Source organism: Quercus suber, unplaced genomic scaffold, assembly GCF_002906115.3.
Source record: "Quercus suber isolate HL8 unplaced genomic scaffold, Cork oak 2.0 scaffold_98, whole genome shotgun sequence".
Lineage (NCBI taxonomy): Eukaryota > Viridiplantae > Streptophyta > Magnoliopsida > Fagales > Fagaceae > Quercus > Quercus suber.
This window is the reverse complement of record NW_027069563.1, coordinates 1,250,788-1,262,301: the sequence shown is the minus strand read 5'-3', so window position 1 is coordinate 1,262,301 and position 11,514 is coordinate 1,250,788. Positions and strand designations below refer to the sequence as shown.

Below are 11,514 nucleotides of genomic sequence, written 5' to 3'. Positions count from 1 at the left end.
GCCATAATTTCAATACAATGAATTATTTGTGTTTACCTATCATTTACATATATATATATATTGACTTACATTTTTTTTTTCTCATTACTCACACTTTGCCATATCATAATTATGATAAAAAAGTTGTGTAATAGTATGTGTTACTAAATTTTTTTTATTAGTGCTCCACTTAAGTTAATAAAGCCTAAATTAGTGCTTGACTGAAGTCTTTTTTTTTTTTTTTTGGGTTGAGAAACAGTGCTTGACTTAAGTCAATAAAGCGTAAATGCGCAAGTAACTAACTCATAAGGGCATTTGCCTCTTCGTCAATTATAAAATTATAGTTAGGAGTTAGGACAAAACCATGGGCTTGACTTTTGTCAATAAAGCGTGGGCCCTGTACAACCCATTTGTTACGACTATTTTGTTTTGTACCCTGGTCACGTTAAATAGGCTTTGTCTTACGTGGAATATTCATCACATAAAAATTCCCATCGAGTGATAATGTCATATTCATCACTAAACATAAACCGATCCTAACCCAGAAGCCAGAACCTTACCACCACCTAAAGACATCAACATGGATAGCATGTTCAGAATTTGATATATTGCTTTAGAGTCTATATGTACTATGTAGATGAACTTTGAATTAATTTCTGTCCATAGAAATAATTGACTAGCTAAACTCTCCACTTTTGAGCAAAAACTAGTCGTAAATACCTGCAAATGCAATGCGTGAAATATTTTTACAAAAATATAATATACATACAACAAATCAAACTTTTTTCAAGGGTCAAAACCCTTGAAAAAAGTATTAAAAAACCTTGAAAAAAATTATTTTAAGAGTCCAATTGACTTTTGATAACTTTCGAAGCTTATACCGTCGAAAAGGAAATTTTGAAGGCCTTTGTGGCCCTCAAAACAAGTGCTCTAATCTTATTTTGAGGGTCAAGATACTCTTAAATAACCTTTTACCAAGGTTTAAAATATTTACATTTACAACTCTTAATAAATAAGGTTATTTAAGGGGTCTCTTGACCCTCAAAATAAGATTTTATTTTATTTTATTTTTTAAAAAGCACAATCATGCACAATATATTTATATATATATATATATACACATGCACACAAAAAAATTTACAATTGTTGAGATACTATGCTATGATATTAATGTATGGCAAAAGTGATATCAATGGTCTCAAAAGTGATATGCCAATTATTGTTTAAGAGAAAAGATATCAACAACCACACTGTACAAAGACCAAATCTGTCGAAGAGTCAAAAGTTTTTATACGTTTTATTCTCCATCATCATCTCCAAAGCAAGAAGTTATCAGCTAGTGCAATTGAATATTTCAGCCATTATGGGTGCCCTCAAGTTTCTGAAAAAGAGAGAATGATTCAGATTATGAAATTGAAACATGTAAGGAACACCCAAAAAAAAAATTCACAATTGTTGAGATACTATGCTATGATATTGATGTATAGCAAAAGTGATATCAATGGTCTCAAAAGTGATATGTCAATTATTATTTAAGAGAAAAGATATCAACAACCACACTGTACAAAGACCAAATCTGTTGAAGAGTTAAAAGTTTTTATACATTTTATTCTTCATCATCATCTCCAAAGCAAGAAGTTATCAGCTAGTGCAATTGAACATTTCAGCCATTATGAGTGCCCTTAAGTTTCTGAAAAAGAGAGAATGATTTAGATTATGAAATTGAAACATGTAAGGAACACCCAAAGAAACACATGAAGAATAACCTAAAAGCAGGAACAGACTTTAGCAGAACCAAAACTAGTGAGATACCAAATCATCCAATAAATAAGCTTACACCTATATAAATTAATAAAGGGCCACAACATAGATCTTAAAACAAGCATAGTAATCATGGCATCCTATACCAGAGACACCCATTCCTACTCCAAACCATCCTCTAAATTTCTAAACAGAGTGCATAACAAGTAATTTGTTTCATATTCAACTACTTAATATTAGGATTCTTAAATAAGCATAGTTCTCCAACCATATAAGTGCATACCCATTAAAAATAAATAGTAGCACTTGAAAGTTCTATGTTTTGCAATCAAAGAGAGCATTTGTTGATAGACTAATGCGATATACAACATACCTATATTATAATTCTTGGTTTTCAATGGTGGTCCATGTCTAAATTGAAACAGAATACCAAAAGTTTGTTAATTTCCCAGCAAATATATCTACACACCTTTCCACAATATCAAATTCAAGATACCATATTAAAATAGGTATTCTCATTTAATAACAGCAACAAGAGTCACCATTACAATTCGAACCTCAAACTACCATATTAAAGCTGAAAGGTTTCTCACCATGACTGAACCCTGTATGATAGCTTGGGAAAGTGACAACAAATTCCCTAGCATTTTGCACTAACCTGATTTGAAGTAGTTGATAGAGTAAGAGACACAGATATGAATTCATGCCATACCTAAGATAATGAATGCATATCACAGGCAGCTATAATCAAGGATGCTGTAATGGATTGCAAAGAATATTTTCAGTGTGCAATCAATGTGATTTTATTCTCTTTCAACCAATATTTCAACTTCTACCATTAATCAGGTTGAAATTGCAGGTTAGAGGAATCAGAGCAAAAGTTAATCCTAAGCTAATAACATCATTAGTTATTCAAGCCACTAAATGTGATTCATGCTTTGAATTTCATCTTAGTGTGTCCATAGAAAGCCAAAACAGAACATTGAGAAGCAGAACAGGAACACAAATCACAAGCTCACCTGCAACACGGAACCCCTGCACTGATAAATACTTCAGGTGACATCACTGTGGTCTTCTCCCCCAGAGTTGGAAAAGTAATTGACCAAAGATAAATGAAAAATATGCTTAGTAGATTACAATGTATAGAGAAACATACAAAGCAACTTAACTCCTTTACACAATAAAGAAATTAACCAAAACTTATCAAAACATATTAGCTTTGAAGGTTACTGAAACATAAAATGAAATATTATTCTTCCAATTTGTTGAAACAGGTTAGTTTAATAGCTAAACTCTTTTAGGCAATCTAACTAACATGACGCCAAGGACAGAGTGATCTCTTTGTCAACCCAGACTTCCCAAAACATTCTTCATCAGTCATAAACATCGAAATGCAACAATTTCCAATGAAATTTCACACGCATACACGTGCACACAATCAGGGTAATGTCTATGTCAATCCATATCCTTTCTAAAACATTCTGCATCTGCTATAAACAACCAAGTTTATCAATCTGCAACGGAATTTTACACACACACATACACATTAGAAACAAGTTAGGTTAATAGCTTAAAGGACAAAACAAGTTAGTTTCTCCGCTTAACTCCTTTAATTGCTTAAAGTAGTTAACCAACTGTTATCAAAATAAGTTAGCTTCGAAGGTTCGAGAATCATTGCTTAACTCCTTTAACCAATCTAAATAACTTGACCCCACAAGAACAGAGTAATCTCTTTGTCAATGTAGGATGGGAGTGAAGACCCATCATTCGGACCCACATTGCCCCCATTGTCATCATTAAAAAAAAGTGATACTTAACTTGAAAACGGCAAAAATCTAACCATAACAGGGATGGAGAATGGAGAGAGACATTAATTTAAAAGCCTAAAACCAGTCTTATGTACGACATTCAAGATAATACAAAGATAATTAATGAAATACGTCTGCCTTCTATATAAAATGCGTCGACATTTGGTTGCTGTATTATCTTCTCATTGACCATCTCGAGCTACATTTATTAAATGGAGTTATCTTTTCCTTTATAAGTTAATTATAACCTCTATGATTATAATCTTTTTAACCTTATAAATAAATCGAGTGACTTCATGAAACTTAAACTTTTGTGCATGTGGAACATCCTAAATGGATAGTGTCATAAAGATTCTCACCACCCAGCCATTACAAAAAGGCCAATACTACAAACAAAGACAAAAAGAGTGCCCAAGCATTTTCCACACAATAAAACAACAAACAATATAAATTAACACATATATCAACAATCGCGTAGTAACGCAGCAATTGATAAACTAATAGTTCTTGAATCCAAAGCGAAATAGAGAAATCAATATTTATTCATCAACACAATCAGAATACGAAAAGGCAGAGAATTCAAATTGATTTTCACAAGCCTCACTGATCCAGACAAGTAGTGCAGTTATACTAAGATTTGATTCGATGAGAATCTGAATGAAAAAAACAAGTTTTCGAATAATCTGATTCTACATCAAAATTGATCAATTCGATCAAATATGGATTGAATTTGCATGGTTTAATTTCGATAAAGTGATGGATTCGGTGAAACACAATAGATCAAATAAAAAGCAACGAGCATTAAAGTGCAACAATGAAAGAATCGAATCAAATCGAATTGAATTGAATAGAAAGAAAGGAAAATTGAACCTTCGTGTGGAGACCAAAGGTACCAGGCTTGGTGAAGAGGAAGAGTGAAAAGGCTATTCACACCTACTACACGGGAGCTCCTGAGACTAAGGGATATAAATTCAAGGAACTGATTTGAGCTAGCCCTTAACATGACATGATGGTAGAAAGAAAAGCTATCCCCTGCTCAATTCATTAAATAAGACCAACTGTATGACAAATTAATTACCTACTCCAAAGAAATTATTTGTTTTACCAAGTATGAGAAAGTGATACTAAAGTTCAAAGGTAAAGTCATTCTTTCTTGAACTTTCTTAGGCATACAATTGGAGAAATAAATGACAAACACGATCGAGTATAAAATTCATAGAATCAACTAGACAAGAAGTAATAAATAACATTAGTTTGAGAAGTTCATTACAAAACTCAAACTTTAGAAAATAAGAGAACTTCCTCCACCTTGACTAACCAGAATATTAGTCAACATTTGATCATACTTATATGTTGTCATATGTAACAAATCAGCAATATGGAAAGCCTTAAATCATACTAACTAAAATCATAATGAAGAAAATGTAAACCAAACTCGGAGCAAAGTGACCACATGATTACTCCCATATTGATCGAAACCAAATTACAATACCAACAATTACCAAAATTTAGGGAAAACACACACTAAACAGTTACATGCAAAACTTACAAGAAACACATTATTTTATTGCATAGGAAATTGTTTGCCATCTTTTCATCAGTTGCATAATTGGTATAGAAAGATGATTGATTGTCGATAAACCAAAATGTAAATTTAATTTTCTTCAACAAGAAGAAATTACCAGAGTTCTTAGTTCCCAAGGTTTTGTAATAATGCCCAGGTCATATTACATCTAGGTAGAATAGTATTTGGCAAAAGAACAACAGTACCCCAAAAGGAAGAAGTAGATTTATTTCTTCCTAAGTAGGATATTAAAAAAAAAATTTGAAATTACACATGTCCCATCCTAAACACCTTATCAAAGGCAGCAAGGGCAATACAAGCCAAGCAAAGGAGGCCAAGGTGGCTGTTGCCTCCCATGGGATTGAAGTTTTTCATATTTCTTATATGTATATAGACAATCCTTTGTGTTGTACACCCCAATTCTTCTAATTTAATACATATGTATTTCACATGTTAGGAACATACGTCACTATTTTATGTAATTGGTTAATCCTTTGACAAAACGCACTTTACTTGTAATTGGGTAGATCTAGGATGTGTTTGATGCTTCAAGAAACCTTGTTTCAAGTTTAAGTGTTAAAGCCATACAAGTTTGTCCAATAATCAAGTCAGAAAGTGCTGTTCATTGAAGCTCGACAGCTAGCATCTATCGAGATTTAAAGAGAGCTGTTTCAGCCCGAGGCTCGACAGCTAGCTCAATAGATGGCTATCTATCGAGCTTTATGAAGTTCAGTTTTTCAGGACTGTTTTTCATCCAATCCTTGAATGTATGTTTGAGCTTTCTTTTTTCACAACCCTAAACATATATAAGGATTATTTTAAGGGCCGTCAAAGGTGACACAAGTTACACAAGAGAAAATTTTACAAGTGTGAAGAAGAGTGTGACCGGAGACCTAGTTTTGCCCTAGTTCTTCAAGAAGCTGTTGTGTTTGTACATCGTAGGGTTTTGTGACTAAGCAACTTCATAATCTTCATCGTCTAGATGAACTGAAGAACTTTGCAGCCAACATCCTTCTCAAGTTGGTAATCAAGTCACGTATTGGGATCCGTGCAATTGGTTAGCCACGTACTGGGAGCCGTGCATTGAAAATAAGTCACTACAAAATAAGTCCAATTGGGTATTAGGGTAAGAGTTCAACTGTAGGTTGGTATAAGGTACTGGGATTCCTTTACTTGTAACCACTTGTTGTGATAATAGTGGATTCTCGGGAGTGGTGACCTTAAAATCACCCGATTGGGTTTTTGCCATGTAGGTTTTCCCCATTCGTAAACAAATCACCGTGTTAATTTATTTTCCGCTGCATACTTAGTTTAATTGGTGATTTTTTTGTGCTACGACGCGCTTTGCATGTTAATTTGATTAATTAATAAACTTGGCTAATTAATCAATTAATTCATCACAAGGGATCAATACATTTTTGACCTATCAAGTGGTATCAGAGCAGGCACACTCTGATTAGGGTTAATCTTTGCTATGTGATCTGTTGAGGATTGTTTTTCATCCAATCTGTGAATGTATGTTTGGGCTTTCTTTTTTCACAACCCTAAACATATATAAGGATTAGTTTAAGGGCCGTCAAAGGTGACACAAATTACACAAGAGAAAATTTCACAAGTGAAAATTTCACAAGTGTGAAGAAGAGTGTGACCGGAGACCTAGTTTTGCCCTAGTTCTTCAAGAAGCTGTTGTGTTTGTACACCGTAGGGTTTTGTGACCAAGCAACTTCATGATCTTCATCGTCTGGATGAACTGAAGAACTTTGTAGGCAACATCCTTCTCAAGTCACGTATTGGGATCCGTGCAATTGGTTAGTCACGTACTGGGAGTCGTGCATTGAAAATAAGTCACTACAAAATAAGTCCAATTAGGTATTAGGGTAAGAGCTCAACTGTAGTTTGGTATAAGGTACTGTGATTCCTTTACTTGTAACCACTTGTTGTGATAATAGTGGATTATCGGGAGTGGTGACCTTAAAATCACCCGGTTGGGTTTTTGCCGTGTAGGTTTTCTCCATTCGTAAACAAATCACCGTGTTAATTTATTTTCCACTGCATACTTAGTTTAATTGGTGATTTTTTTGTGCTACGACGCGCTTTGCATGTTAATTTGATTAATTAATAAACTTGGCTAATTAATCAATTAATTCATCACAAGGGGTCAATACATTTTTGACCTATCAAGTGGTATCAGAGCAGGCACACTCTGATTAGGGTTAATCTTTGCTATGTGATCTATTGATCCCTGTTTATCATGGATAGAGGACAGTTTCTTATTATACCTCATTTATTTGATGGCACTAACTATGCATACTGGAAAGTACGCATGAGAGTTTTCTTGCAGTTTTTAGATGAGAAAGTGTGGCAAGCTGTGGAGATAGGCTGGACCAAGCCTATAGAAGCTCCGGCCGACTGGGATGATGCTAAGATTAAGGCAGCAAACTTCAACAACAGGGCATGGTAGGATTAGATTGGGTTGAGCCCATGAGGTTTTTACTATTGCATATCACATGCTCATGCATTTTCATGCATACGTTTTTTACATTCACTATATTCTTGTATATTGAACTTGATGGGACTGACGAACTCATTCGCCAAGACGACCTCAACAATACAGACGAGGGCATACTTGGACGAACAAAACCAATGCCCACGTCACTGACGAGGGTAAAGCCATCCATTCAATACAGCCAATTAATACATAGGGCAGTTACAGATCCAGCTGTGTGAGCCGTTGGAGCACATTGAAGCCACATTATGAGGCATGAAACGTTACTAAGAAGAGCAATAAAACCACCTTAATTGCCCCAACGGCTAGGAGCTGTAACCGCATATATAAAGCCTCCACATTGCCAAGTGCAAGGTACATACACACATAGACACTAAGAGATCTCTTTCATTTTTGTTCAATTACATTGTTTATTCCCAAGAGAGCTTCTTATACTGACTTTGGCATCGAAGGCATTGTGGCAGGCACCACACTGGTGACCACCTTTGAGAGTACGTTCATACAGGCTGAGGATTGCTTCCATCTGACTAACTCGACTGACGAGCTTACGGTTCATCAGTATAACTCTACTGACGAACTTATTCTACTGACGAACTTACTTGACTGACGAATTTACGCTTCATCAGAACTGTTTTGGGACTTTTCTAATTGTCTCTTTCTCCCCCCTCACTCTCTAGTTTACGTTAGTGAGTTGTATGGCACCCTGTACCCAAACCCATTTGGGCTTGGGACTCTGATATTAAGATGCGGCCCATAAAACTCGGTCTCCTTCTACCCAGAGGCCCAGCTCGAACCTGCACAAGCTGCAAGTCTAAGTTTTACCACCTCATCCTTGCTCGGCAAGTCTTCCCCGAGCAATGAAGAGAGAATGGCGTCCGAACGCTTCATCCCTTGCATATTCGGCATCGCCATTGGGAACGTCGCTGCCGAGCATATCTGCGGGAGTGGAAACGAAGTTCCAAGGCCACCTTCACCACGTTCCACTCCCACCTAACCACCCACTTATGGTTAATAGTACTGGACCTCTCATCGCACTAAACAAATAAGCAATCATAACTTCTCCACTAATTTTGAGCTATAAATATGAGAAGTTAAGGGGAGAAATAGTTGTTGAAAGGTTTGCTAGAAATAGTGAAAAGAGAGAGTAGAGTGACTAAGAAACACAAAGAGAGAGAGAGAGTGTGTGTGCACCACATTGAGTCTCCGTGCCGAGAACCTCTCCATTGTAGGAAATCCTAAACCTATTTTACAAATAAGTTGTGAGCGCGAGTGAGGTGAAGCTTAAAAGCCTCATTTTTGGTGCGCACAATTGGCGCCGTCTGTGGGAATCCCCTACAAAGCGGTGGTTCAACCGAGACTCACACAAGAGAAAATGTTTGGGAGACGTTCTGGGAGCGACGCTAAAAGTGGTTCAGTGGGATCTTTTCAGGGATCATCCTGGCGAGAACGGAGGCAAAAGAGACTTGAAGACAAAGACCACGAACGAGAGGAGCAGTTCGGCCTCGGGGAGGGGTCATACCAAACGCAGTAAACAATTTCGAGTGCCTCGGGGCACAGGCAATTTGATGAAAGAGACAAAGAGCTTGAACAGTTGCGCAGGCTGGTGAGGGACTTGGAATTGGAGGTAGAGAACAGGTACTGTAGAAGGGACGGAGATAACCGAGAAGGAAGGCCTAACACCGGGGGAAATCATCGTGAGACGGGGTCCAGCCAATCTGGATCCCATCAACGCCGAGAATGTTCCCACTCACGGGGATCCCGTCGGCGTCGGGAACATACACCTTCGTGGGAATCCCGTTAACACCGAGACCGCTCACATTCACGAGAATATGCAGACCGAGGCTTGGATTCCCCAGAAGAACAACAGCCCCATAATGCAGCCATGGATGCAATGAGCCGCATGCTATGTAGAGCTGCTCGGTCTCCATTTTCAACTGACATAGAGTGGGCCCCCATGCTGGACAGATTCACGCACCTTCCCTTCAACTCCTACGATGGGAGAACGGACTCGGTAGAGCAAGTTAGCTACTATATCCAAATGATGTCCTTGCATACCCGCAATGACGCACTGATGTGTAAAGTTTTCCCTTCAAGTCTCGGCCTTACCGCTTTGAGATGGTTTAATGGGTTACGGAAAGGCTCCATCCACAATTTCGCCGAGCTGATACAGGAGTTCAGAATCCAGTTTGTAACTTGCAGCTAGGTGCCACAACTAGTAGACGCACTGCTATCCATGAAAATGAGGGTAGGGGAAACCCTTCGTAGTTATGCTAGCCGGTACTGGGAGCTTTACAACAAGATCGGCGAAGGGAACGAGAAGATCGCCGCTAGCATTTTTAGAATGGGGTTGCCCGATGATTCCGGGTTGAGGGAATCATTGACGAAAAAGTCTCTCGAGGATATGAGGCAGCTAATGAGGCGCATTGAAGAATATAAACGGTCGGAAGATGATCGGCTACAAAGCAAAGGTAAGGCGCCAATGATAAATCGTCCTCGGTAGAGTGGCTTTCAGCCAAGAACCCGGGGGAATTTGAGGATTCAGGAGCCAGAAGCGCCAGTAGGGGAGGTAAACGTGACATTCAAGGAGCCGGTACACAGGATTGTAGACAAGATTAAGCACGAGCCATATTTCAGGTGGCCGAACAGGATGGGTGGTGCCCCTCTAGAAGGAATCAGAATTTGTACTACACTTATCATAAAGATAAGGGACATACCACCGAGCAGTTCCAAGTGTTGAAAGACCATCTCGGGCAGCTGGCCAAGGCTGGGTATCTAAAGGAGTTTGTGGTAGACACGGGGGACTAAGGAACGGGGCAAGGCACTCCGCAGAGGGGTAACCCCCTTCCACCCCTACTCGGGATAATTGAGGTCATCCACGCACCTTTGAGGAGCATCGCCACGGTGATGAAGAAAGGGGTGTTAACTGTAGTCCCAGTGGAAGGCAGTTCGGGCGCACAACTGTCGGGGAAGAAGGTGAAACTTACCTGGAACCTATCGCTTTCAGTGATAACGATTTGGAGGGAACGGTCCAACCGCACGATGACGCATTGTTAGTTACTGCCTGGATAGGCAGCTTCTTGGTAAAAAGGATGATGGTAAACCAGGGAAGCGGGGCCGACGTGATGTATCCAGACATGTTCCGGGGGCTCAGATTGAGGAGGGTGGACCTCTCTAAATACAACACACCCTTGGTCGGGTTCGATGGCAAAGTCGTAATACCTGAGGGGCAAATCTCTCTGCCCGTGAATATGAAAGGTAAGGAGGTGGTGGTAACATTTATAGTGGTGGCCTCTTTCTCCCCGTACATTGCGATACTAGGAAGACCTTGGATCTACGCAATTGGGGCCGTCCCGTCTACCTTGCATGTAAAAGTGAAGTTTCCTATCGAGCATGGTATTACTGTGGTAAGGGGAAGCCAGCAGACGGCGAGACAGTGTTTAGTCGCCATAGTTAACTGGAAGAAGGAGATAGCCAAACAAGGGGAACATGTCGAACAAAAGGACCCCGCCACAGGGTGTCCCGTTATAGCAATTACAGGATCCCTAAGGAGAAAATAGGGGTGGCTGTGCTAAGGAAATGATGAAAGTGAAGATACTTCCAGATGCTGACAAGTGTTTCCATATAGGGAAAAGCATGGACGAACAGGATAGAGTAGAAATGTTGTTACTCCTGATACATAATGTGGATATGTTTGCATGGAGCCCATATGAGGTGCCCGGGGTGGATCCCGAGTTCATCATCCACAGACTTAAAGTTGACCCCTTATTCCCTCCTAAGAAGCAGAAGTCCAAAAGTTGAAGGATGCTGGGGCAATAAGAGAAATCTTCTTCCCGAAGTGGTTGGCAAATACCGTGGTAGTAAAGAAGAAGAACGGCAAGTGGAGGGTTTGCGTGGAC

The 11,514-nt window shown here is 38.9% G+C and overlaps 1 long non-coding RNA gene across 1 annotated transcript; it reads right to left on the bottom strand.

Annotated features, from left to right (window-relative positions):
- Window positions 1-1,115: 1,115 nt before the first annotated feature.
- LOC112004608 (uncharacterized) lies at window positions 1,116-4,404 on the bottom strand. Its single transcript, XR_010629511.1, has 2 exons — window positions 2,760-4,404; window positions 1,116-1,360 (listed from the first exon to the last, which is right to left on the bottom strand). It is a non-coding gene; the product is annotated as an uncharacterized LOC112004608 (long non-coding RNA).
- Between the last annotated feature and the right edge of the window lie 7,110 nt (window positions 4,405-11,514).